At 42.0% G+C, this 24,880-nt stretch overlaps 1 protein-coding gene across 5 annotated transcripts in view; it reads left to right on the forward strand.

The window, feature by feature from the left end:
- The window catches only part of MAP4K3 (mitogen-activated protein kinase kinase kinase kinase 3), a 2,472,041-nt gene that overhangs the window by 725,662 nt on the left and 1,721,499 nt on the right, over positions 1-24,880 (forward strand). The gene's annotated exons all lie outside the window — the stretch shown is intronic.

The following is a 24,880-nucleotide window of genomic DNA, read 5'->3' on the forward strand; positions in this document are numbered from 1 at the left end:
AATAGATGCGTACTGGAATTCCAAAATGTGGAATAATATCATTTGTTAGAATTTTTGCCACTGTTGAAGCATCCGGATGAGTGACGGGAAATGCTTCAACCCATTTAGAAAATGCATCAATGGTAACTAATACAAACTTTTTTTGCTGTGCAGGGGTAAGTTCAATGAAATCCATACAAATGGTATGAAAGGGATAGGGTGGAACTGGGAAGGTTGCCGGTGCAACACGTATACCACCCTGCCCATGAAAACGAGCACATACAAGACAGGACAGACAAAAACGTTTTGCATATGCTACAAATCCTTTACTCCAAAATACTTGTTGCACTACCTGGACCATAGCTGCTGGACCATTGTGAGACAGTCCATGAGTAATGAGGGAGGCATAGCGAAATAAATTCGTTGGTAAAACATATTTACCATCTGGTCCTACATAAACTCCTTGCTCATGTATCACCCCATATCTTATCCATTTTTGCTTTTCCTGCTTGGTGCTTAACTCTTGCATGACCCGTAAGGTTTGTAGATTAAGGTTATCTGATGGTTGCAAGTCTGTTTCAAGTGCAAAAGTGGAGGTTAAAGCAATTTCCTTTGCGGTCTTATCAGCTAGGGCATTCCCTAATGCTACCGGATCTTTAGCACTAGTGTGAGCCGCGCATTTACAAATTGCTAACCTGTTAGGTAGTTGGATAGCTTGTAAAAGATCTAAGATTAGGTTTTTATGCGTGATTTCTTTTCCCGAAGCAGTGACCATTCCCCTATTTTTCCATTGCTGGGCAAAGACATGCACCGTAGAAAAAGCATACTGACGATCAGTATAGATAGTGGCTGCTTTACCTTCCGACAAAGCACATGCCCTGGTCAAAGCAATCAATTCCACTGCTTGTGCGGACAAGTTCCTGGGGAGAGGATTAGCTTCTATGATGTGTGTGCCAGTTGTTACTGCATAACCTACTTGGGTGTTACCTATCTCATTTTTACGGGCTGACCCATCGACAAATAAGGTCCAGTCAGAACTCGGTAAGGGTTGATCCTTGAGATCGGGTCTAGGTAAAACATTCGCATGAATCATGTCCAGGCACACGTGGAGTTCCATCAGCCGGTGTGGGGAGGAGAGTAGCCGGGTTTAGGGTAGTACATTGTTCTATAGTCATGTGAGGTTGAGACAACAAAATAGTCATACACGATAAGTGTCTGCTGGGAGATAGAAAAGTTAACTTATCCTGCAGCAGAATAACTGCTACCGAATGCGGTACTCGCAAGGTTAGTGGATGAAATAAAATAAGTGTCGCCGAAGCTTGAATGGCCAATGCCGCCGCCACCACCGCCTGCACACAGTGTGGTAATGATCGTGCAACAGCGTCCAGTTTACTCGAATAAAAAGCCAGGGGTCTGAGTTTGTCCCCATGCGACTGCAACAGGACGGATGTCATGTATCCACCTTTACAGTCCACAGTCTGGATAAAAGGTTTGGAATAATCAGGGAAACCTAGAACTGCTGAACTTGCTATCAATTGTTTGATCTGAGTAAACGCTTGAATGGACCTATCCGTCCAAGAGATGGGATCATTTGCCGCCATTGGGAGAGCAAAGATCAGATCCGATAAAGGACCTACTTCCTCAGCATAGTTAGGTATCCAACTACGGCAAAAGTTAGTAATCCCCAAAAATGACATAATTTCCTTTTTTGTGAGGGGCATAGGTGCCTGAAGAATAGCTTCCTTTCTAGTACCATCAAGTTGCCTGCCTTGGTTAGATATTAAATAACCCAAATAGCGTACCTCTAGTTGACAAAGTTGTAATTTAAACTTATTTACCTTGTGTCCTTCTTCTGCTAAAAAATGTAGAAGCCGCAGGGAGTCCGTTCTACAGGCAGATTCTGTAGGGGCAGCCAGCAGGATGTCGTCTACGTACAACAATAGATGGCTTCCATGCTTCGGTGAAAATTGCGCCAGGTTCGCTGACATTTCTTGAGAAAATACAGTAGGACTTTCACAGTAACCTTGAGGTAACCGTGTGTATGTGTAACGTTTGCCCATAAATGTAAAGGCGAACCAAAACCTGCTATCCTCATGTAATGGGATAGAGAAAAATGCATTACTGATATCAATAACTGTAAAATATTGGTCTGTAGGAAGGATATCATTTAGTAGGACAGACGGATCTGGAACTACTGGGGCCCTTGGTACTATGGCTGCATTAACAGCCTGTAAATCCTGTACCATCCTCCAGGTTCCGTCCGGCTTCCTTACTGGAAATAAAGGCGTATTACATGGTGAATCTGCGCATGGGGTCAAGACCCCTGCCCGTAGTAATGCTTCAATTACCGGAGAAATTCCTCCTTCTGCTATTCTGCTCAATGGGTACTGTCGTTTGTGTGGTCTATAATCAGATTTAGGTGTGATTTTGACTGCACCTGCTGTTTTCATTAATCCTATATCATGCTGCCCTGTTGACCACAAAGACTGTGGTATAGTCCGCAAATCATTTTCTTCTTGCGGACTCAGCATACAGAGTCAGCCGGGCAACGCCCTATCCTCCCTCAAATGGACTGTGGGTCTAGCCTGCGTGACCCAGTTCAACCTCTGTACCTGAACTCCCCTGCTTTGTAACTGTTCTTCCGACAAGGTACTCCATTCCGTTTCCTTTTTACCTACAGAGACTCAAGCCTGTCCTTCCTCTTTTGTTACAGATACATGCGGTGTAAGATTACTCCTAAAAAGAGCTAGCATATCTTTCGTGAGACTGCATGTGGCTGCAGAGTTTCCAAATTTATCCCAGTACAGCTGCTTTAAAACAATCTTTGTGATTTTATATTTAAAAAACAGTGTTTCATATACCGTATCAGGACCTATTAATTTTCTATAGTACATTGTACAGTGCAACTGTTCTGCCTTCACTGGTGGTTGATGACCATACTTACTTAAAGCCAAATTTAGTAAGTCATTTGTTACGCTTTGAGGACCTGTAGAGACCAAATCATTACTGTACCAGTAATGTAAATCTCCCTGTCCTTCTTGCAAAAATGCAGCTTCAAGTTGTACTCGCTTGGCCTGTATACCATGGGCTGTGGGGACTGCCGCTATACCAAAAACATGCATTAGGTCCCTTCCTAGCAAATTAACAGGGCAAATATGTGAAATAATTACACGAAGCCTAATGGTCTGGTTTGTTTGGGGGTCTGTGAACCACAGCGGTCGAGATAGCGGTTCTTTATAAATCCGTCCATTTGCCGCTTTTACTAATACATAATCACTCGTGGCTGCATCAGATGGCACAACAGTATGTTTTAGCAAGGTCCTAGTTGCTCCTGAATCACACAAGAATTCTACTTCTTGTCCTTCAACCTGCAAACTAATCACAGGTTGCACCTCCAGTTGCATAGCTGACGCTAATGCTGTCAAGTTGACAACTTGATACTCTCCATCAGCAGAAAAACTGCTTTGCTCATGTTCCCATCCTGCACATTCCCCTTTGGTCTCTTCGTTCTCTTCCTCATAACCTTCCATAATTTCATCCGGTGGCCCTGGCCACCCTTCCTCACTGTCATATAGTCATGCTGAGGACTGCGCCGGTGCTTGTGAGGCACCCGGTTGTCCCGAGCTACGACACTCTCTTGCAAAATGTCCTTTCTTACCACACTTAAAAAATTCCCCCCTCCTTACCCCTTCCCTCGTAATCCTCAGAGTGTCTTACATTTCCTCGCCCCCTGCCTCTGCCCCTTCCTTTGCCCCTATTAGGTTGACCTTGCAGCAACATAATCGTGCCATCCGAATTAACCGTGAGGGTCTGTGCTTGTTTCTTCTTTTTATCTGCTATATACTTCTCCGCATGCCTAGCATATTCTAGCAATGGTTGTAACCGTGCTGTTCTATGGTCTGTCATATGTTTAGTAATAAAATTACTAATCGGAGATCTACACCCTTTCAAAAAGGCATTTTTTAACTGTTGTTCATATGATGAATCTGCCTCCTGTTTAGTGGGCACTTCTATGCCACTATGGTCATTAAAAATAACAGTTAAACGCTGTAAATAATGGCCTACTTTCTCGTCATCGGACTGTACGCATTGATTAATGTGTGTCCAGTCCGCTCGTGCCTTCCATTTTTCTGCAACCCGCTCAAGTAACTTTTGAAGTTGCCTCTCAAATTCTGCAGTATCATGACCAAGAGTCTCCCCGTCCTCCGTAAGGGGTTTCCAATCTCCACAGATAAGGTGCCAGTCAGGACCTAAAATCTGTCGGAGTACCTGTTCAATTTCAATACTATTAAGTTTATAACTTATTTGCATACCGTGCATGTCATCTGCAAATTTCTTCATATTGTTTTTTGGGTGGGGGATTCCTTCTACAGCCTTTCTAAAGTCTTCCTTAGTCCAGGGGCGGTAAACCAGGATTGTAGGACCCTGTCCGTCCATTCCTGCCTGTGGGTTTGCTACCTGAATCAAAGGGTATTCGCTCTCACTATCTAGTACCGACTTATCCTTTACTCTCCACTCACCACCCCCTACCTTTCGGTTTCGCAGCTCTAGGAAAGTGCCAGGAGTTTTCTGCAATATTACGGGTGGTAACGGGGGGGTAAATGGCAGAGGGGACCTTCTCTTTTTCACTTTCCTGATATTGTGGCGGCCCAGCCGCCCCTTCCCCGTCTGCCGCGCCTTCCACAAGGTAGGGCGGGGCTGAAGGATTACGACGAATAGGCACGGTGGTTTCGTCATCTTCTTTGTTAACAAAAAACGTGGATTTTGCACTTGAATCATCCTTTGCAGCCATATTTTTACTAAGATATATTTTATTTGCCTCCTCAAGCCATTTTTGTGCCTGTGGAAAACCCACCTTCTTTTGGTCTTTTACTCTGCTGCCTGCGTCTCTGCGCAGGTCCCTTACCAACCTCTGACATTGGTACTTATCTAATTTTCCTGAAAACTGATACTCAGTCTTCCATTTATCTAAATATTTTAAATTTTTTGGATGTAATTTAAACATATGTTGTTCATCTTCACTAACTTCAGTTTTTGCTGTTGAACAGCAACTATTTCCTGTTCCCATTTCCCTTATTTAAAAAGAGAAAGTATTCCTTTTTCCTGTGATCTCTAGCTATCTTTAGAATTTTACTTAAAGATAGTCCTTTTTTAACAAACAATTGTCCCTTATGACTAGTCCCTTCCTTTTTCCCTATCCGTTATTATTAAAAAAAAAAAAGGGAAAGCTTACCTTGCTGTGAGTCTTCTGCCCTTTCGTTCGTCACCGTCTCGCGGATTGAATCAAGAGCGACTGGCCTCTACTTACGACAAGATTTCGTCGGAGGTCTTTCACTTTTCAGGGAGTCCGTGATTCGTTCTCCCTTCCTGTACAGGTTTTCAGTCCCTCTTGTGTGATTCGCACCGTGAAGAGGTGTCCCCACATTTGGGCGCCAGGAAATGTTAAAAGAAAAACACTTATTTCTCTAACATTCGCCAGAAGAAACACAGCGATTTCGATAAGCAAATAAAAAGCTTTATTTACATGCATGGAGACCTGCCACATCGATGGTGGAATGTCAGCAGTCTAATTTCTGTACAAACTGTAGGGGTTTTTATAGCCCCTTCTGCACGTACACATGCATACTAAAAAAGATGTTTATCAGTCACTGAGTTTCAGTTAAGACAGAAATATGCAAGGGTCAGTTTCAGTCAAGACAGAAATGTGCAAGGGTCATAAGATAATTGCAAGTTCTGTTCTTTTTCGGACTGCAGGCTAACATCTACACATTCTTTCATGGTCAGCCTGTTTAAACAGGTCAAACAGTTCTTTTAGAAATTCTTTCTTTGCACACAAGATAGTTTAATCCTTATGCCTGATACAAAGTAGTTGTTCATACAGAATTTTATTACACCAGTCTAGTCTTGCATCACCCTCCCTTGCTGCAAAGCTCATTTTGAGACTGCTAGAGCCTATGGCTTCAACAATCACTCTGATCCCTCCATCGAGATACTACACGAGGGTCCTACAGTGGTTTCAAATTTCTCATACCGTGAATACTCCAATTCAACTGACTTCCATATGCATATCTTACATCAGGTGGTGGCTAACATCCCTAGCATTCTCAGTGGGCCGCCCATCTGTGTCCAATCTCCCATAGCAACAGTTAACATGGATGCTTCTCTTGTAATGCTCCCCACCTTAAGGTTCCTGGAGGTATACAGAAGCCAGACTTCACATCAACATTTTGGAGATGAGAACAGTCCTCCTAGCATTTCAGGCATTCCAAGACTCTCTACCAGAAGGTTTGATTTCAGTCCAAATCGACAGCAGAACAGTAGTCTGGTATATCAACAAACAAGGAGGGACCAGATCTTATCCCTTATGTTAGGACTTCATGAGAATGTGGCAATGGGTGATGTCTTCCCATCAGTTTCTGGCAGCAGTGCATATCCCAGGGCTTTCCATTGTTTTAGCTGACAAACTAAGCAAAACTGTTGTGCCTTATGAGTGGTCCGTCAACCAGTCCATGACTAATCAGATCTTCAGCTGCTGGGGCCAGCCTTGCTGCGACCTTTTTTCATCATACCTGAACAACAAATGTAGCAGTTACTTCACCCACCATAGGGTCAGTCACATAGAGACACTCTTCTCCACATTTGGCCCCGGGCTTCCTATGCGCCTTGCCCCATTTCCCCTGATAACAAAGCTCATTCAGAAGGTGCAAGGCAAAGGTTATCCTCATTGCCCCTTATTGGCAAGTTTGGTTCCCATATCTTTGACCTCATCTCTTACATCCTCCATGGACACTTGAACACAGTCCATGTCTCATATCTCATCCATCTGTGCATCCTCTCCATAACCTAGAGACTTTGAAACTAACTGCATGGCTCCACCAATTTTAATGGTGGCCAGAGATGCTAGACTTTCAAGTCAAGTCATTCATATCGTAACAGTTTCACGGAAACCCAACACCAGAAAAGTTTCTCTAAGTAAGTAGAATAGGTTCTCTATATGGCAACAAGCAGAGGACTTGGACCCCTTTTCAGCAGCTCTACCTTTGCTTCTAGTTTTTTTGTCTGATCTGTTCCAAAAAGGCTCCAGTTTTCCACATCAAAGTACAGTTAGCTGCTATTTCTGTTTTTTATTTTGGTCAAAATTGGACACCCTTAGCCTGTTTAAAGATTTCTAAGGCTTTTCTAAAAGGAACTTTTCTATTTAGATCCCCAGTAAGAGACACAGTCCCTCCATGGGCTATTACTGTGATGCTTCAAGCCTTAAGACAGCCTCCCTTTGAATATGCAGCCTCAACAGATCTGAAAATGTACTCCTGGAAAACTATTTTTCTGGTGGCTGGTACTTCTGCATATAAAGTTTCAGAACTACAATCCCTTTCTTACAAACCACCATATCTAGTATTCCATAAAGATAAGGTCTCTTTGAGAACTAATCCTACCTTTCTTCCAGAGTTGTCATCCAAATCTAATCTTAACCAGTCCATTAATTTACCAGTTTTCTTTCCAAAATTTTCTAACAAAGGAGAGTACACTTTACACTTGCTTGATGTTCAGGGGCAACTTTGTTTCTCTCTTCACAGGACTGAAGAATTTAGAAAATCGGATCCGTTACTTGTTGCCTTTTCCAGAGCTAAACTAGGACAAAATGTATCCAACGTTATTGTTCCAAGATGGCTCACAAACTGGATTATGTTTGTGTTTGAGAACTTGACTATCTTTAACCAAGAAACCTGCAGCTCATTCTACAAGATCTGTTGCAACTTCTATTGCATTTCAGTGTAGACTACTCATTGGTGAAATTTGTGCTGCAGCCACTTGGTCTGCAGTCCGCACCTTAGAAATTGGGTGTACAATCAAGAGCACATACTTTTTTTGATCTGCCATTCCCAGGAGTATCCTTCCTTTATGCCGCCCAGGTGGTTGGTAGCCGGGGAATCTATCCCAAAGGTTGAATCAGAAAAAAAAAGACGACATTGGATGTGAAATTTAGATAGTTACCAAAACAATAGATCTATGTTGTCTTCTTTTTGTCCGATTCAGTATCCCCTCCCTCCTTCCCCCATCCAAATGGTCACCTACTGTGCCTTGCAGAATGGAAAGTATGCTAGGGGAGTCTTTGTAATCTCAGCCGGTTCCCTTCCTTTTTACATAAGCTCCTTGGAAAATTATTCAATCCAACATTATATATATATAAAATATATATTGCTCAATTCTTGCATTCCCATAAGTCTCACTTACTCCTCCTGAACATTATTTTGCATGTATTGCCCCCACAAATTCCATTTATTTCTATGTAATTTACTCCTTCCCTTTTTTGAAGATAGCACTGCTTGTTCTTTTATCTTTTCTACAGTATTCACTACTTCAAATGCAGTTGGTTTAGATTTTTATTTCCATTTCCTAGTAATTGGTTTTTTTGACAGCTAATAAAGTTAAACTTATTAAGGCCTTACTGTGTCTAGGAAATTCAGATCCCGTGTCCCAGTTCATAAGACTCATTTCCTTAGTTACAACCATTTGCTCTTCCAATATTTTTGACAGTCTGTAGACAATTTTTAAAATCTGCTAATTCATTACACTCCAAAAACTGTTCTCAGTTCCCTCTTTCTTCTCTGACATTTCCAACATTTGCTGTCTAACTGATAAATAAAAAAGATTATATGACGTTTGCTTTGGGTATAAATTACTTATGGAAACACTTCCAAGCAAGCATCTTAAACCTTCTGGACATTCTTGCATACTTGGAAGCCATGTATATGGCCTCCCATTGTTCCCTTGTAAAGTGCTTTTCCAGTCTGACTTCCCAATCTTTTCTAATCTCATCTGATTGGTTCTTATAGTTATCATGCAGTATTTTATATACCCTGCCAATTATCCATTTTTTACAGCAGCTTCTGTTCTAGTTTCAACTAAAAACTCTGCTAGTACCAGTGCAGGTCTTTCACTTAGAAACTCCCCTATCCCTTTCTGTATACTCTGATAGGAATCTCTGGGGTTTATATTAGATAACTGAAAGTTATCTTAAGCGAATGCTCACATGAGCGAAAATGCCGGGAATTGAAAGGGTGTTTGTGGGGTCATGGTACAGTGAGGAGTGGGATATTTGCCCTTTCCTCACTGTAGTGCGATCTCAGAGTTGGAATATATAGTTAGCAGGGGGTGTGGGGGGCACAGCCCCCCACAATACCAAGTTCGATTACCGGCATTTTCGCTCGTGAGCATTTGGTTAAGATAACTTTCGGTTATCTAATATAGACCCCAATCTCTGGTAGGGAATGCAGTCTGTAACCTGTAGAACAAACTTCTTGTCCTCATCTCTCTCTATTACCTTTTCCTCTTTAGTTATTTGCTCCCATTACCTTGGTCCCTTTGCCAGTTTTCTCTGATGAATTCCATCCCCCTCTTGCCTATTTTTCTGTACTTCTGCTTGTAGTCCTCCATATTGGCAAAATCTCCTGTCTCCATTCCTTTGGCTAAGACATTGTTCCATATCACAGTTTGCAGTATTCTTTACCCAAGGGATCTCCTGCCAAAGATAGCCCAACATCTGGACAGTATACCAAAGCCTTTAGTACTTCGTAGACATCTTACGTCACATATATGCTCCCGGCACGCAGTCTAGGGCATAAAGGTGACGTACACACACACACACACACACACACACACACACACACCTACTGTACTGTCAGTCTTAATGCAAATGTTGAACGTAGGTCTGAATGTCCTTTTGCTGTGCTGGTTACCAGGCTGTATTTTCAGATAAGTGCCCCATTGGGTTTCTTCTCTTTTTTGTGGTTATTGTGTTCATGTTGTCCAAAAAGGGAAAATGTCAGTGTGGGAGGCAGATTCCCCATGAAGACTTTCATGACCAATGTCTCTTCTGTTTGGGTGCTTCTCACAATCATATGTAGTGTGCTATCTGCCAGGAGTTTGTGTCTAAGACCCTTCATAGTCCTCTCTCCTCCTTGTCCATATACCTGGAGAACCAATGTCTAAGTTATTGGCACAAGGTGCTATGGCAGAATCTTCCATCCCAAGGACCAGCCATCTGCAAAGAATAAGTCCCAGAAAGTTAGGATTGATCTGGCTGCTGTCCATCCTCCACAGACATCTCTCTCAAGGCTAGTGAAAGCCAAAAGGCTGTCCAGTGGTTGCTTTATATTCCTCTGCCATGACCTTGTTGGAGGCTGGCATGGATCCGGCTTATCGCACATCTTCGGAGGCTTTTCCAGCATCTGCTCCTGATGTTGAGAGGGGAACCTTGCTGATTATATCTGAGGACTGAGATGGATTCCTCAGATCTTAGTGAGGAGATTTCTAGCACCATTATTGGGTCATGCCAGAGGTCTGACCCTCCAAGGGTGTTTCGAGTTGACATCCCATAGAAGAAGAAACAAAAAAAAAAAAGTAAATTTCCTGTGTTAAGGATCCCCAGTGTGACTGGCAGGATTTCACTAATTGTTTATTTAATGTTCTGATTGCCTTGAAGCCTCCTCGGGGGGTCTCTGTTCTGGTTCTTCCCTGGTCTTCTATTCTACTCAAGAGGTTTAGGGAATTGGATTCCTCAGATGAGGACCTGGACTCAGGGGAATAATCTTTTGGATTACTCTTCCCAAATATCTTCCCACTTGGACTATGATTTGGATGAGGACTCCATAAGTCCAGATCTCCCCAGAGGAGCTCTCCTTTGGGGATACCATTGGCTGTATAATGGATTATTTTAAGTGGGATTGTTCTCAAGTCTCACAGATTCAGAAAAAATATTATCAGTTTCTACATGTGGAGTTCCCTCAAGCCATCTGCTGTTCCTCCTGTTCTGGCTCCCCTTCTGAATATGTTCTCAGCAGCATCTGTAGCCCCTGATTCTGTCCCCTGCACCTAAGAAACCATATAGATTCTATAAAATGCCTGAAAAGTGCAAATTTCTTTATAAATGCCCTTCTGCTGAGATTCTGTAGTGTAAGTCTCCTCTGACAAGCCATCCAAGTTATTGCCCTCTACCAGGCTATTGCCTGCTTATAAGGATAGTAGGACTATTGAAAGGCTGGCAAGAATGTTTACACTGCTGGCACCTTATCCTTTATGGCCATCAACTGCCAGACTAATATGGACAGGTATGTCTTAGCTCTTCTTCTTCAGATTTCTGATCTTCCTGACTCTGAGGGGAAGTTTTCGGCCTTTTCCCCTACTTATCTCTACTTCTGAAGTTGCACACCAATCAATCAAATGCAGCTGTGATGCAACTGATACCTCTTTGAGGGCTATTAGCTCACTTCAGTTATGAAGCGTTATTCTTAGCTTTGTCTTCAGGCTTTGCGTGAGGACATTAAGGCCAAACGTTTGGATGACCTTTGGATAATAAAACTGTTTTTGGATCTGCTGTTACTGAACTTTCAAATCTCTCCCAGACAAGGGCATCACTTTGCAGGAGCTGAAAAATATTTTTGTTTCTCGTATTCACAAATTTCAGAGGAATTATCCCTCTGTCTGCATTTGTTCATAGTCTCGCCCTCCTCCTGTGGGCAAAAAAGGGTTATAGGCATGTGCCTCCTGCTAAATCTAATCAAACTCCTGCCACACAGAAACCTGCTTTCCAGAACAAGCCAGGTTCTAATTGACAGTTAGTTTCTTCATTCCCTCAGCCAGGTTCCCCTGTCCCTCAGTCTGTCCCTGTCTCTTCCAAATTGGCTATGAATCACTTCAAACCCTTGGGGTCTGTCCATTATCTGTCAGGGGTATTTCATGGTTTGGAAGTACCTTCTTCCCTTTTTAGAAATTCCTAAGCCTCCTCAGGAGCAGTTCTCTAATTTCCCATAGGGTCTTCACTCTCTTTTGGCTCAGGGCACCATTCAAGCTGTACCTCCTGCCCAAATAATGAAGGGGTTTTATTCCAGGATGTTTTTGGTCCCACATAAGGAGGGCACATAGAGACTAATTCTGGATCTTTCCAAGCTGAACACCTTCCTTAAGATTCCTTCCTTTCACATGTTAACTCTACAGACATTATTTCCTCCTCTTCTACCCCAGGCATTTCTGGTATCTCTGGCTCTCAAAGATGCATACCTTCATATCCCCATCCATCTATCTTCAGGAAATTTTTGCTTCTGTCTTTTTCTCTTTCTTGCATTTTCATTTCTCTGTTCTGCTCCTAGGTTTCTTTACTGCCCCAAGGACAGTCACCAAATACCTTGCCCCTGTCCTTCCTTTTTTGCAGAGTTTGAGGTTTTCAGATATTTTCCTACCTAGACAGTCTGCTTATTCAAGCTCCTTCCCACAACTCTGTGCTTCAGGATCTCTAGTTTACTACTTCCCAGCAGTCTGAGGTTCACTGTAAATTTCCAGAAGTCAGTTCTGATTCTTTCACAGGGTCATATTTTTCTTGGCTGCAGACTTCAGACAGTTCCATGCTGGCATATCTGCCTGCCCCCAAAGCTCTGTCTCTAATTGCCTTTTTCCAATCCCTTCTTCCTCTGGTGTCTGTCAACACCAGGGAATTTCTCAGAAGGCTCAGGTTCATGGTTTCCACCATTCCCATGCTCCCTTTTGCCAGGCTCCATATGAGGAAGCTTAAATGGTACCTCAAGTCAGTGTGGCTTCAACATTGCCATTCTCTGAACTTTCAGGTACCTTTCCTTCCCTGTCTCAAGTTTGAGCTTCAGTGGTGGATTCATCAACTTTCACCCAACCCATGGCTTCCTTTTCAAGTTCAACTCAGGAGTTCTTTACAGACACGTCAGACAGGCTGGCTTTCTCTTCAGAGGTCTGATCACATCAGTGTAAAGAAGATGAGGTCTTTACTTCTGACTCTTCAACATTTTTATCCCCGCTTTCATCTCTGGCCCTTTAAAGTTTTTGCAGACAGTACCACAGTGCTGTGGTATGTCAACAAGCAAGGGAGCACAAGGTTCTATCTTTTTTGCAGACTAGCTCTTCAAGTCTGAGATCTAGTTGTCTAGTATCAAGTGACTCTTCAGGCAGTTTACATTCTCTTGAAGCACAATCTAGTGGCAGACTGTTAGTCCAACACACAAGCCACAAGCTCACAAATGGATGATTCAGAGATAACGTTCCTGGACATTGTCCATCGGTGAGGTATTCCACTGGTACATCTTTTTGCTTCCACTCTGAACAGTCAAGTTCCTGTTTTGTGTTCGAGTCTGAGGTCCTCTGGCTTGGAAAGTGGAAGCCCTATCCTTTCCTTGGAAGTGGATGTTTCTGTATGCATTCACTTCCCCTCTTCTGTTACCACTAGTATTACACAAGATCAGACAGGAGTCTCACAAAATCTTGGTAGTGACTACCTCTTGGCTGAGACAATACTGGTTCCCTCTTCTTTCTCACTTGGCCAGGAACAAGCACCACAGGTTGCCTCACTGGGTGTGGATCTTCTCACACAAGACAAGGGCTCTCTTATCCATCCTTACTTGTTCCACTCTTCAACTGATGCTGTGGATGATAGGGTTTTTGATCACAGGCACCTCTTTTCTGAGGATATGTTTTGGGTTCTGTAGGAGGCCAGGATACCAACTTCCAGGAAATCATATATGTCCAAATGGAAGTGATTTTCTGTATTGTCTCTCTGTCACCATCGGGATCCTATATGTGTAGAGGTTTCTCTGGTTCTCCATTATTTGTGTGATCTGCTCCATGCTGGGTTGGCATATTCTTTAGTTAAAGTTAGCAATTTCTGCTTCTCTGCCCTTGACTTTTCTTCTGGCCATTAGATTTGAGGTTAATCAATTTTTTAAAGATATCCTTCATTTCAGGCCTTCCTGGGACTTCAGTTTTGTACTTGAAAAAAATGACTTGGGCTCCTTTTGAGCCTGCTTCTTAATCTTACTTGCAACATTGTACGTGGAAGACTTTTTCTTTTGGTTCTTGCTTCAGCCAAAAGGGTGTCTGAGCTTCAGGGTCTCATGGCTATTCCTCCTTTCTTAGTTTTCCACAGAGTCAAGGTGTGTCTTTGTACTAATCTTTCTGTTATGCCCAAGGTGGTTAATGAATTATCCCTTAATCAATCTGTTCATCTTCCTTCCTTTTTTCCATCTTTGCAGTCTGTGAGTGAGAAGGTTCTTCACACCTTGGCTTTGCATAGACAGCTAAGGTATTGTTTGGATAAAACTAAAGGTATTTTCAAATTTGAGCAACTTTTTGTTTGTTTTCATCCCAGGATTTGGGTTTGGCTGTTTCTAAACAAGCCATCTCCTCCCGGATTTCTAAGGCTAATCTTTTTGTTATCCTTGTCATGGAAAATGTTTTTCCTCACTGATAAAGGCACATTCTACTAGGGAAGTTTCCACCTCTGGTGCTTTTTTTCAAGGGCTTTGATACCAGTTCCATCCTTGAGGCTGCTGCTTGGTCCTGTTCATACTTTTGCTAAGTATTACAAATTGGATGTTACCTCCCGGGCTTCCTCTTGAACTCTTGTACTCTCCCATAGGTAGAGAATACTGCAACAGTGATATGGAAGGACATAGCACAGGTGTGTAAAATCTTACTGTAACAGTAGATGTACTTCTCTTCACTTTTGGAGTATTTGCTGGCTCCTTCCTACCCTCTCGATTTTAGCTCTTGCCTGTAGATGTTCATCGTGCATACAGCTGCAGTCATAACGGATGGGTTCTCCTGCCGTCAGGCGGGTCCTCGGTCGGCCGAATTCCAAAGTCTAGGTCCGGCGTCGGTTGTCGTCACTTCTTCCCTGACGTCAGAGCGACAGGGGTATAAAGGAACTAGCCGACGCCATTTTCTTCAGTCTTTCTTGCCGCGCGGTGCCCGAAGCAGAAGCAGTTCGCAAGTGCCGGTCGGCCAGCTCCTGAGATTATGAAAATTTGGAAACCGAAGTCTTCTTAAAAGCTAAGTACCCGTTGGAAACTTTTCTTGCCTCAGACTGATGTCAGACAAAGTTAATAATTGTATTTCTTGTGGGAAGCAAATACCGCATAAGGATTTCCATTCCCTCTGTATACCTTGTTTAGGCCCAGACCACGACGTCTCGGTCTGTCGCTTTTGTGCTACATTCAACAAACGCACTATTAAGCGTCGGGCGGAGTTCGCCCAGCATTATTTTGGGAAAGCATTTAACTATACTATGTCGTCGGATACTCCGACTCCGGTTTTGTCTAAAAAACGCAAAGACAAGGACCGACACACGAGGTCCGCGGCCTCTACCGTCACCATGCCAAAGCCGACTACACGTGGTCCGGTTCTCAGCGAGGCGCCTACGCAGCCCCTGACTACCGACGACACTTCTTTGACGGTGTCTCCTGTGCCCGAGGTCGCAGGCTCCTCGGCCCACACCCCGACTACAGATACTGAAGCCACTCTTGGCGTTGAAACTCAGAATGTGGACAGGTCCACCTCCACTCAAGGTGTCTTCAGACCTTCCTCTTCTTTCTCCATCAAGGCTTTCACAAAGTCTAAAGCTACCATGCACTCTAAGAGACCAGCTACACAGGGCCCATCTCCAGCCCCCATGCCTAAGAAACAGATGCTTAAAATGGCTGAGGATTTAATTACTCTTATCAGAGGTTCTCAGCCTCCACCGGACAAAAGGCCCAGAGTGGAGGAAGATTCCCCCTCCTCTGATCAGGGCTCCATTATTTCAGAGCACTCTGATGATCAGGAACATTCTTACTCCCCTTTTGACGACTCTGATGCGGAGGAGTCCATCCCTTCTGTATCCCCCCCTGAGGATTACTCATTTGAGGAAACTTTGCATACATTAAGAGAACACTTCCACTGGGAAGGCCAGGATTATTCAGATTCCAAGAAAAGGCTCAGGGAATTTCTCTTGCTACCTCAGCACAGGCCTCTGGCTATACCTCCTGTCTTGGACATTCTAGATGATGTTTACTCGGAGGCCTGCCTTAACCTGGACTCTCTACCTCCAGCTCCAGTTAAGCCTGACAGGTACTACAGGGTTCCTGACTCACACCAATTTCTATACAAAAGCCATGCTGCTGACCCAGAAACCATCTCACAGGGCCCCAAGGGAGTTAAGGCCTCCCATTGCTAAAAATCCATTGCCTTCCGAGAGAGATTCCAGATCCTTAGAAAGGTGGGGAAAAAAGGTATATACCTCGGCTACCTTATCCATGAGGGCCTTAAACTGTCAGTTTCATATGCTAAAATGCCAACAGTTTTTATCATCACAATTGAAAAGTAAAATGTCACAACCTGAACAACCAGACTTGAAGGAGTTGCAAGATTTGATGCATAGTGCAGAACAAGTGGGTAAGCATACCTTACAATGTGGTTTTGATGCTCTAGAGGCCTCATGTAGAGCTGCTGTTACAGGATCAGTCATACGTAGGCATGCCTGGCTCAAGAAACAAGCCTTGCCTGATCATGTCAAAGCTAAATTACTAGACGCCCCTCTTCAAAAGGATGTACTATTTGGTGCTAATGCTGAGGAGGTATTAAGGAAAATGGAGGAAAAGGCTAAATCAATGCAAACTGTGAAAGAATTTCTACAGGTTCAGCCCCCACGTTTCAGTAGAAATTGGCCTTCCAAAAACTTGTCCTTTCCTGCCACAGACAGACCCCAAAGAGGCAGATACAGGCGCCCGAGGGGCAGAGGACAAGCCCAAGGATCGTTTAGAGGCAGACAATGGCAAGCTCCTACACAAAGAGGTGGTGAGGACAACTCGCAATCTTTCAGAAAGCAAACCCAATGACTTTCCCCTTTGCATGCCAACCAGGTCTCAAATGGCAGCCCCTTTAGGAGGAAAGCTGGCATTATTTTCAAAAAATTGGCATATTGTCACAGAGGACAAATGGATCCTGGACATTGTAAAGAGAGGCTACAAATTCCATTTTCACACCCTTCCAAAAATGAGAGGCATGCCAAACCTGCCACACAATCAAAGGGCAGAGGCACAAAGGCAAATTACAGATCTCATAAACATGAAAGCTATTCAAGAGGTACCTACGCACGAACAAGGTCAAGGTTTTTATTCCAGGCTATTTCTGGTGCCAAGGAAGGGAAAAGATTGGAGACCTATTTTGGATCTATCCATCCTAAACACATTTCTACTGCACCAAAATTCAAGATGCTCACTCTACAGCAACTTCTTCCCATGCTAGGCAAGGAGTCTTGGCTGGTAACATTGGACCTCAAGGAGGCATACCTGCATGCCCGAATCAGACAAAATTGCAGAAGGTACCTCAGATTTCTTGCAGGTTCAACTCATTATCAATTCTCTGCATTGCCCTTTGGCTTATCTACTGCGCCCAGAGTATTCACGAAATGCCTGGCATCAGTAATTGCCTACTGCAGACTTCAAGGGATACAAATATACCCCTATTTGGACGACTGCCTGATCCAAGCGGACAGCAAGCACATTCTTCTGAAACATCTGGCTTATGTAATAATGTTATTGAACTCTCTGGGATACACAGTCAACAAAAAGAAATCAAGACTAATACCCTCTCGGAAGATAATTTTCCTGGGTGCCAATTTGGACACAAACACCCAGATGGCCTACCTCACGCCAGAGAAGCAGGGGCAAGTAATTCAATACTTTAGAACACTAGCAAATTGCACCAGGCTGACTGCAAGGAAAATCCTGCAGGCTCTGGGATTCATGGCATCTTGCATCTTGCTAATCCCATGTGCAAAGCTGCATATGAGGAAAATAAAATGGTACCTGAAAAACATATGGTCTCAACACAGCCACAGTTTGGAAACAATAATACCACTAATTCCATGTCTGCAAAAGGAATTTCTGTGGTGGGCTCAAGCATGTCAAACAAACGCAGGTCTTCCATTCAGCAAGCCTCAAGCAAATCAAGTCATCACAACAGACGCCTCGGACTACGCCTGGGGGGCGCACATGACAGATCGGTGCATTCAGGGCAAATGGTCCCAAAAAGAAAAGCACCTTCACATCAATCAAAAAGAAATGCTAGCAGTAATAAATGCTATTATAGCTTTCAAGGACCTTCTACAACTAGGTCAACTATTGATAAGAACGGACAACACCACAGTTATGTGGTACATAAACAAACAGGGAGGAACACATTCTTACCCCCTATGCAGACTGGCCATGTCACTTTGGAACATGGCCATGGACTTACAAATGGAACTACAAGCACAGTACTTGCCAGGCAAGGAAAACACACTGGCAGACAACCTAAGCAGGAATATGACAGATCCACACGAATGGAAATTGCATCCAAAAGTGTTTACAGAAATAATCCAAGAATGGGGAAGGCTAGACATAGATCTCTTTGCCTCCCACAAGAATCATCAGTTGATAAAATTCTGCTCAAAGATCTCCCATCCAAAGGCCTGGAGAGTGGACGCTCTCTCTTTCAGTTGGAAATCGATGACAGTTTATGCCTTCCCACCTCTTCCTCTGCTGCCCAAAGTTCTATTAAAGACCAGAGCAGACAGACCAAAGATGATTCTCATTGCTCCAGACTGACCAAGGCAACACTGATACCCACTCCTGAGGAGCCTGACGCATTCCCCACCATGGACCCTGCCTCTAATGCCTCTTCTTCTGACTCAGCACAGTTTCAAAACTCTTCACAGCCAGCTAAAAACACTCAATCTAGCCGCATGGAAGATTCCTTAGCATCACAACAGGCCCTACTCTCCAAGGAGGTGCAGGATGTCATTTTGGAGGCCAGAAGGCCATCAACTAGAAAAGCTTACTCCGCAAAATGGAAACGTTTTTGTGTCTGGAATGAGAAAAAGGGCCAGGATCCTGGAAAACTGAATTTACCTCAAATACTACAGTATTTGGCTGAACTGCTAAGCAGTGGACTTTCTTTCTCCTCCATCAAAATCCATGCCTCAGCCATTTCTGCAGAATACAACACTGATCCACCTTTATTCTCTCACCCTCTCTTAAGACAGTTCCTCAGAGGGGCTAAGAATTTAAGGCCTCCAAGGAAACAACCAATACCTGCTTGGGATCTTAATTTCATTCTGGAAAAACTGACCTTGCCTCCCTTTGAGACAGCTGCCTCATCAGATTTGCAATATTTGTCCTGGAAAACAGCTTTCCTTCTGGCTATCACCTCAGCTCATAGAGTTTCAGAACTACAGGCTCTCATGGCTGTCCAGCCTTTTATCATCTTCCATCAGGACAGAGTTTCATTACGAACCAACCCGTCCTTTATGCCTAAAGTGGTATCCAGGGTAGCTTTAAATCAGGCCATACATTTACCTACTTTTTATCCTAATCCTCAAAACAAAGGGGAGAGATTACTACATTCCTTGGACATCCACAGACAACTGCGTTATTATTTGGACAGAACAAAGCCTTTCAGAAAATCAGAACAGCTCTTTGTGGCCTATGCGGTAGGAGCTCAAGGAAAGCCAATTTCCAAACAGACAATCTCAAAATGGATAGCCCACTGCATACGTTTTTGCTATTCCTTTCATGGCAAAACTGGTCCTACAGGCATTGGAACTCATTCCACCAGGGCCACAGCCACCTCTGCAGCCTTCCTCAGAGGAGTTCCTACCAAGGATATATTGGAAGCAGCCACTTGGAGTTCTGTGCATACCTTCTCCAAGCACTACAACCTACCATTATACTCCAAATCTAGAGCAGGCTTTTCCACTGCAGTCTTGCAGGGCATTTTGGCTCCTCTTAGTTCCATCTAGTGCCTACCACCCCTTTCTTAGCTTTGGGATTCTACCCATCTGTTATGATTGCAGCTGTATGCACGATGAACATAGTACAGTTTTGTACCTACCATAAATGTAGATGTTCGAGTGCTAATACAGCTGCAGTCCAGGTTTCCCTCCCTCCTTCCCCTCTTGGGACAGGCCTATAGGCTAACATATCCTCATACAACCTGATTGGGGTATTCATTTATGATGTATTTGCTTGCAACTACTGTATTTTGATTATATTGCATTGCATTACCACACATATTTATGTATTGCCTTCCTTCTGGGGGCACCTGACATCTGGGGCAAGAAAATGGTGTCGGCTGGTTCCTTTATACCCCTGTCGCACTGACGTCAGGGAAGAAGCGACGACAACCGACGCCGGACCTAGACTTTGGAATTCGGCCAACCGAGGACCCGCCTGACGGCAGGAGAACCCATCTGTTATGACTGCAGCTGTATTAGCACTCGAACATCTACATTTATGGTAGGTACAAAACTGTACTTTTCTTACCCTCCTGGCTGAGGGGGTCCTTCATCTTCTTTTTCCTTTTTCTTGTTATGAATGTGCATGCTCTCCTTGTCCCTAAGGGCATTCTGTTCTTCTTGGGACTTTTTCAGTGCTGAGTGTTTGTGTGTCAGTACATCACCTTTATGTCTCTATACAGTAGGCAGGGAGCACATATGTGATGTATGACATCCATAAGTACTAAAGCGTTTGGTAGACTGGCTGCATGTTGGGATATCCTTGGCAGGTGTCTTAGGTAAAGAAGACTGTAACAGTGAAAAGGACATCTACTGTTATGGCATGATTTTACACAACTGTACTTTCTTAAAATGCTTTCTGCTAGTTTGTGAATATAATATTTCTCTATGGTTGTTGTTATCCCCCTTGAGGATCTTCATCCAAAATCCCAATCTCCTCTTATTTCTTGATCCAACTCCCATCTTCATCCCTTTCCACTTTGAATTATAACTTATGTGCCTTAACTGTGTAGCTCTAAATATCTCTTAAATCAGGTAATCCTAAACCATCTTGTTCTGTTAGGAAGATTAGATTAACCCATTTAACTCTTGCCCTCTTCCCCTCCCAAATAAATTCCTTCAACTCTTTGTTTATAGTCCACAATTTTTCCTGTGGTTGATAAAATATGCCTGACCTGTATATAAAATTAAGGGGACTAAAAACATGTTCACTACTTGTATCTTACTGTCCATATGCATAAACAAGAGCTTCCAGTTTCTCAGTTTTTATATAGTATTTAGTTTAGTCTTTTCCCACATATCCTTAGCTGCCTTAACAGATGCCTTTTTTAATCCATACTCCTAAATATTTCATCTTATCGTCTTCCCATATGTATGGGTATTGCTGAACCTATTTGTGTGTGCGTGCACATAATTTATGGCTATAGCCTTTGATTTATTTTCATTAATGTTACATCTTAACTCAGTCTGTTTTAGGATAATTACCAGTTAAACATTGCCTGTCAAGAAAGAGATTTTTTTATGATCTGGAGAAGTTAAGCAAAGGTGAACTTTTAAACCTGGGTGAGGAGTGTGGGTGCCCGATGGTTAGAAATATTGTAAAGTGATAAGAATGGTGTAATAAACCTGGATGAAATAGACATTTAATTAGATTACTTAAGAAAAAGTGCTGCTATAAAATTATATAATACATAGTACAATACATAATTGAACATTTAAATAGTATAACAAAGAACAAAGCAGGCGAGAAGACTCCCACAACGAAACTCCTTTATTCACAAGTAAATGGTAAGCGCTTTCACCGGCCAAATGTGCCAGCTTCCTCAGACCAAACTCAAAACAACTTCAAACTATGACCAGTTGTTATATATAACCACACATATATACACAGTTAATTACTTAATAAGTGCACTAATTAATTAACAAGCATAAGACTTAATCAATTAAAACTTTTTTTAAAAACTTTTTTTAAAAAGCACATTATATAAAGACACAAACTACTGAGCCGAATTTTTAACGTTGGGTACTTGTTATATAAACAAAATACAAGATGCAACTCAACTAATGTCATATTGTATTGCATCCGAAGAATCCAAACTTAACAAAAAAAGTTATACTAATTTTATATGTAAAATCATTAATATATTCTAATGACAATAATATCAATTTTCCTATATAACCCTTAAAAACCTTCCTACTGTTAACCATTAACATGTCTTTTACTACTAGACATTTTATCAAATTGAAAAAGAATTCATCTATTAAGGGCTTTCTTTTTAAGAAGGCACTTAATAGATATTTGTTCATTGAGTCCAGGAAAAATATAAGCTAGAGTCCGTATTTGTCACTCCAATTCAACTTCCTCGAGCCTCAAAAACCATGGCCCTCCCCTGATGCTTTGTTCAATTTTCTGCAAGACCATAAACCTACATTTGTGCTCTGGGAACAACATAACGTGTCTTGCAAGGGCATTGGTATTTATTGACCTAGCTATACTATATTGGTGTTCGTAGACCCTCTGTTTTAGCTTACGCTCGGTCTTACCAATATAGAATGCATCACAATGAGTACAAGAAGCACAATAAACAACATCTTGTGAATCACATGAAAAGTAACCCAAGATTTTATAATCCCTATCTCTAATAGTAATATTATCAGAGGTATGGATAAATTTGCATTGAGGGCATCTCCCACACTTAAAGGTACCATGTTGCCCCCGGGATACTGTCTTAACCCTCTCTAACAGATTTTTAAGGTTAGAACCCCTTCTAAAGGTAATGGACAAATCATGCCCAAGTTTTTTGTTCACCTCAAAATCTTGTTGTATGATATTCCAGTTTTTATACATGATTTCCTTAATCCTACTTGCATCTGTAGAATATGTAGTCAAAAAACTTGCAAATTCTGATTTTTTTCTGGTCTTTGAAAGAACAATACATCCGGGGACTTCCATTGCACCCACCTGTACATGTTTATCTTGTATAAGAGGTTGGAAATGTCCTGAATGCCTTTCCATACTTACTTCTTGTACAACTTGATCTATTAGGTCTACAGGGTATGCTCTCCTTAAAAACATTTGTTTGAGGAGGGAACATTCATCCTGAAATTCATCAAAACTGGACACCATCCTAGCTGCTCTCACAACCTGGCCCTTAACTACAGCCTTTTTCTGACTAAAAGGGTGGCAGCTAGTAAAGTGTAGAAACATGTTAGAATATGTTGGTTTACGGTATGTTGTAGATTTAAATTGACCTTTAACAATATCCTTACTCAAACAAATGTCCAGAAAATTGATCATGTTTTCATCCACCTGATAGGTGAATTCCAGAAAAGAGGTGACTTTAGATAATTCCAAATCAAATGGATCTATGGCTTGTCTCGGACCTTTCCACAAAAAGAACATGTCATCCTGGTATCTGGTGTACCAGGCGACATGTTCTTTATAAGTTTGACAATTAAAAAGAAATGAGGTTTCCCAGTGGGCAAGAACGCAGTTAGCAAAACTGCTCCCACAAGGCGAACCCATGGCAATGCCACTCTTCTGAAGGAATAAATTATTGGAAAATAAAATAAAATTATTCTCTAAAACAATTTCCAATATAATCTCTATCAGGTCAATGTCCTGATACTTCATACCTTTCCTGAGTAGAAAATCCCTAACCCATTCAAGCCGTATAGTATGCGGGATGGAAGTATAGAGGTCTTTAATATATACAGTCAAGAAAAAGTATTGTTCTTTGAACTCCATCTTGTTGATGTAAGTCAAAAATTCCCAAGAATCACGGCATATTTGTGATCAGTTGAAATAAAGGGTTTCAGCTTATAATCCACAAATTTAGCACAACCATAAGTTATGGAGCCCCTTCCATCTACTATAGGTCTAAAAGGTGGATTTGATACATTCTTATGTATTTTCGGTGACCCAAACAAAGCTGGCACTATAGGAGCTGGCATGGTAAGAAAATGGTATGTGTCTACATCTAAATAGTATAACCTAAAGGTTGAAAATGGAACAGAGTATTAAAAAAGCATTTGAAGAATCTTTAAGACCACTGATGATGATAAAAAAAATGTTTTTAAGTATGTTAACGCCGAGAAGTCAGATCATGGCGAGATAGTTATCACATGTAATAAAGTAGAAACTAATAGACTATTGCATAGTTATTTAATGACTATTTTGCATGTTTTTCCTTCCAAAAGAACTTAAACTCAGTTCTGATCTAGAATGCCCTTATATTTCTTTGGGTGTTGTGAAGGCATTGTTCATTGGGTCCTGATCTTATTCCAAGTAAATGTGTGGAGGAAATGAAGAACTGCCTGACACTACCTCTGTTAAGGATCTTTAGCTGGTTGCTCTTTGATGTTATGGTCCCATGTCATTGGAAAAAATCATACATTATCCATATTTTTAATAATGACAGGCTGTGTCAAATTATACACCAGTAAGTTTGACTAGTTAATTACAGCATTTAATCAGAAAGGCATAGAAATGAATGGCAGGCAATATGGATTTATCAGATGTAGGTAGATTCACATTAATATGTCAGTCCAATTTCTATGAGAAAATTTTTTGGAGTGATGAAGAGAAGACTTGTTTAGTAATTTATTTAATTTTAATTACCTATACGTGCATTTGTAAATATGTGTGCATGTGTTTGTATAACTGTATACATGTGTGTGTGTGTGTGTGTGTGTGTGTGTGTGTGTGTATATATATATATATATATATATATATATATATATATATATATATATATACACACACACACACACATATATATATATATATATATATATATATGTGTGTGTGTGTGTGCGTCTGTATATAAAATATATATTTACATGGGTCCCTGTCAGGTAATCGAAATTTCAGTTACCTGAAACCCACTTAATTGAGAAGAAAATGCTGAATGTTCAGTTAAGCGAATGTTCGCATAACCGGATTTCTACACAAGGAATGGGGGGAGTTGGCCAACATGGGGAAATTTGCCCTTTTCTCCACTGTAGTGCGATCTTTGGAGTTGATATATTTAGTTAAGGGGGATGTGGAGGGTACAGCCCGCCACCTGGGTGGTTTTGACATAATGTGGCATGTTTGTTGGTTGAATGTTGGCCAGCTGCCTCCATTCACTGTGTAGAAATCTGGTGATTTGAATGTTCACCTATTTGAATGCTCAGTGTTTTCATCTCGATTAAGTGGGTTTTGGATAAGTGAAATTTCGATAATCCAAATTAGACCCATTTACACAATTCACAGATGTGTATTTATACTTGCATTGCAGCTAACTA

Source organism: Protopterus annectens, chromosome 1.part2, assembly GCF_019279795.1.
Source record: "Protopterus annectens isolate FY-2018-M chromosome 1.part2, PAN1.0, whole genome shotgun sequence".
Classification (NCBI taxonomy): Eukaryota; Metazoa; Chordata; order Ceratodontiformes; family Protopteridae; genus Protopterus; species Protopterus annectens.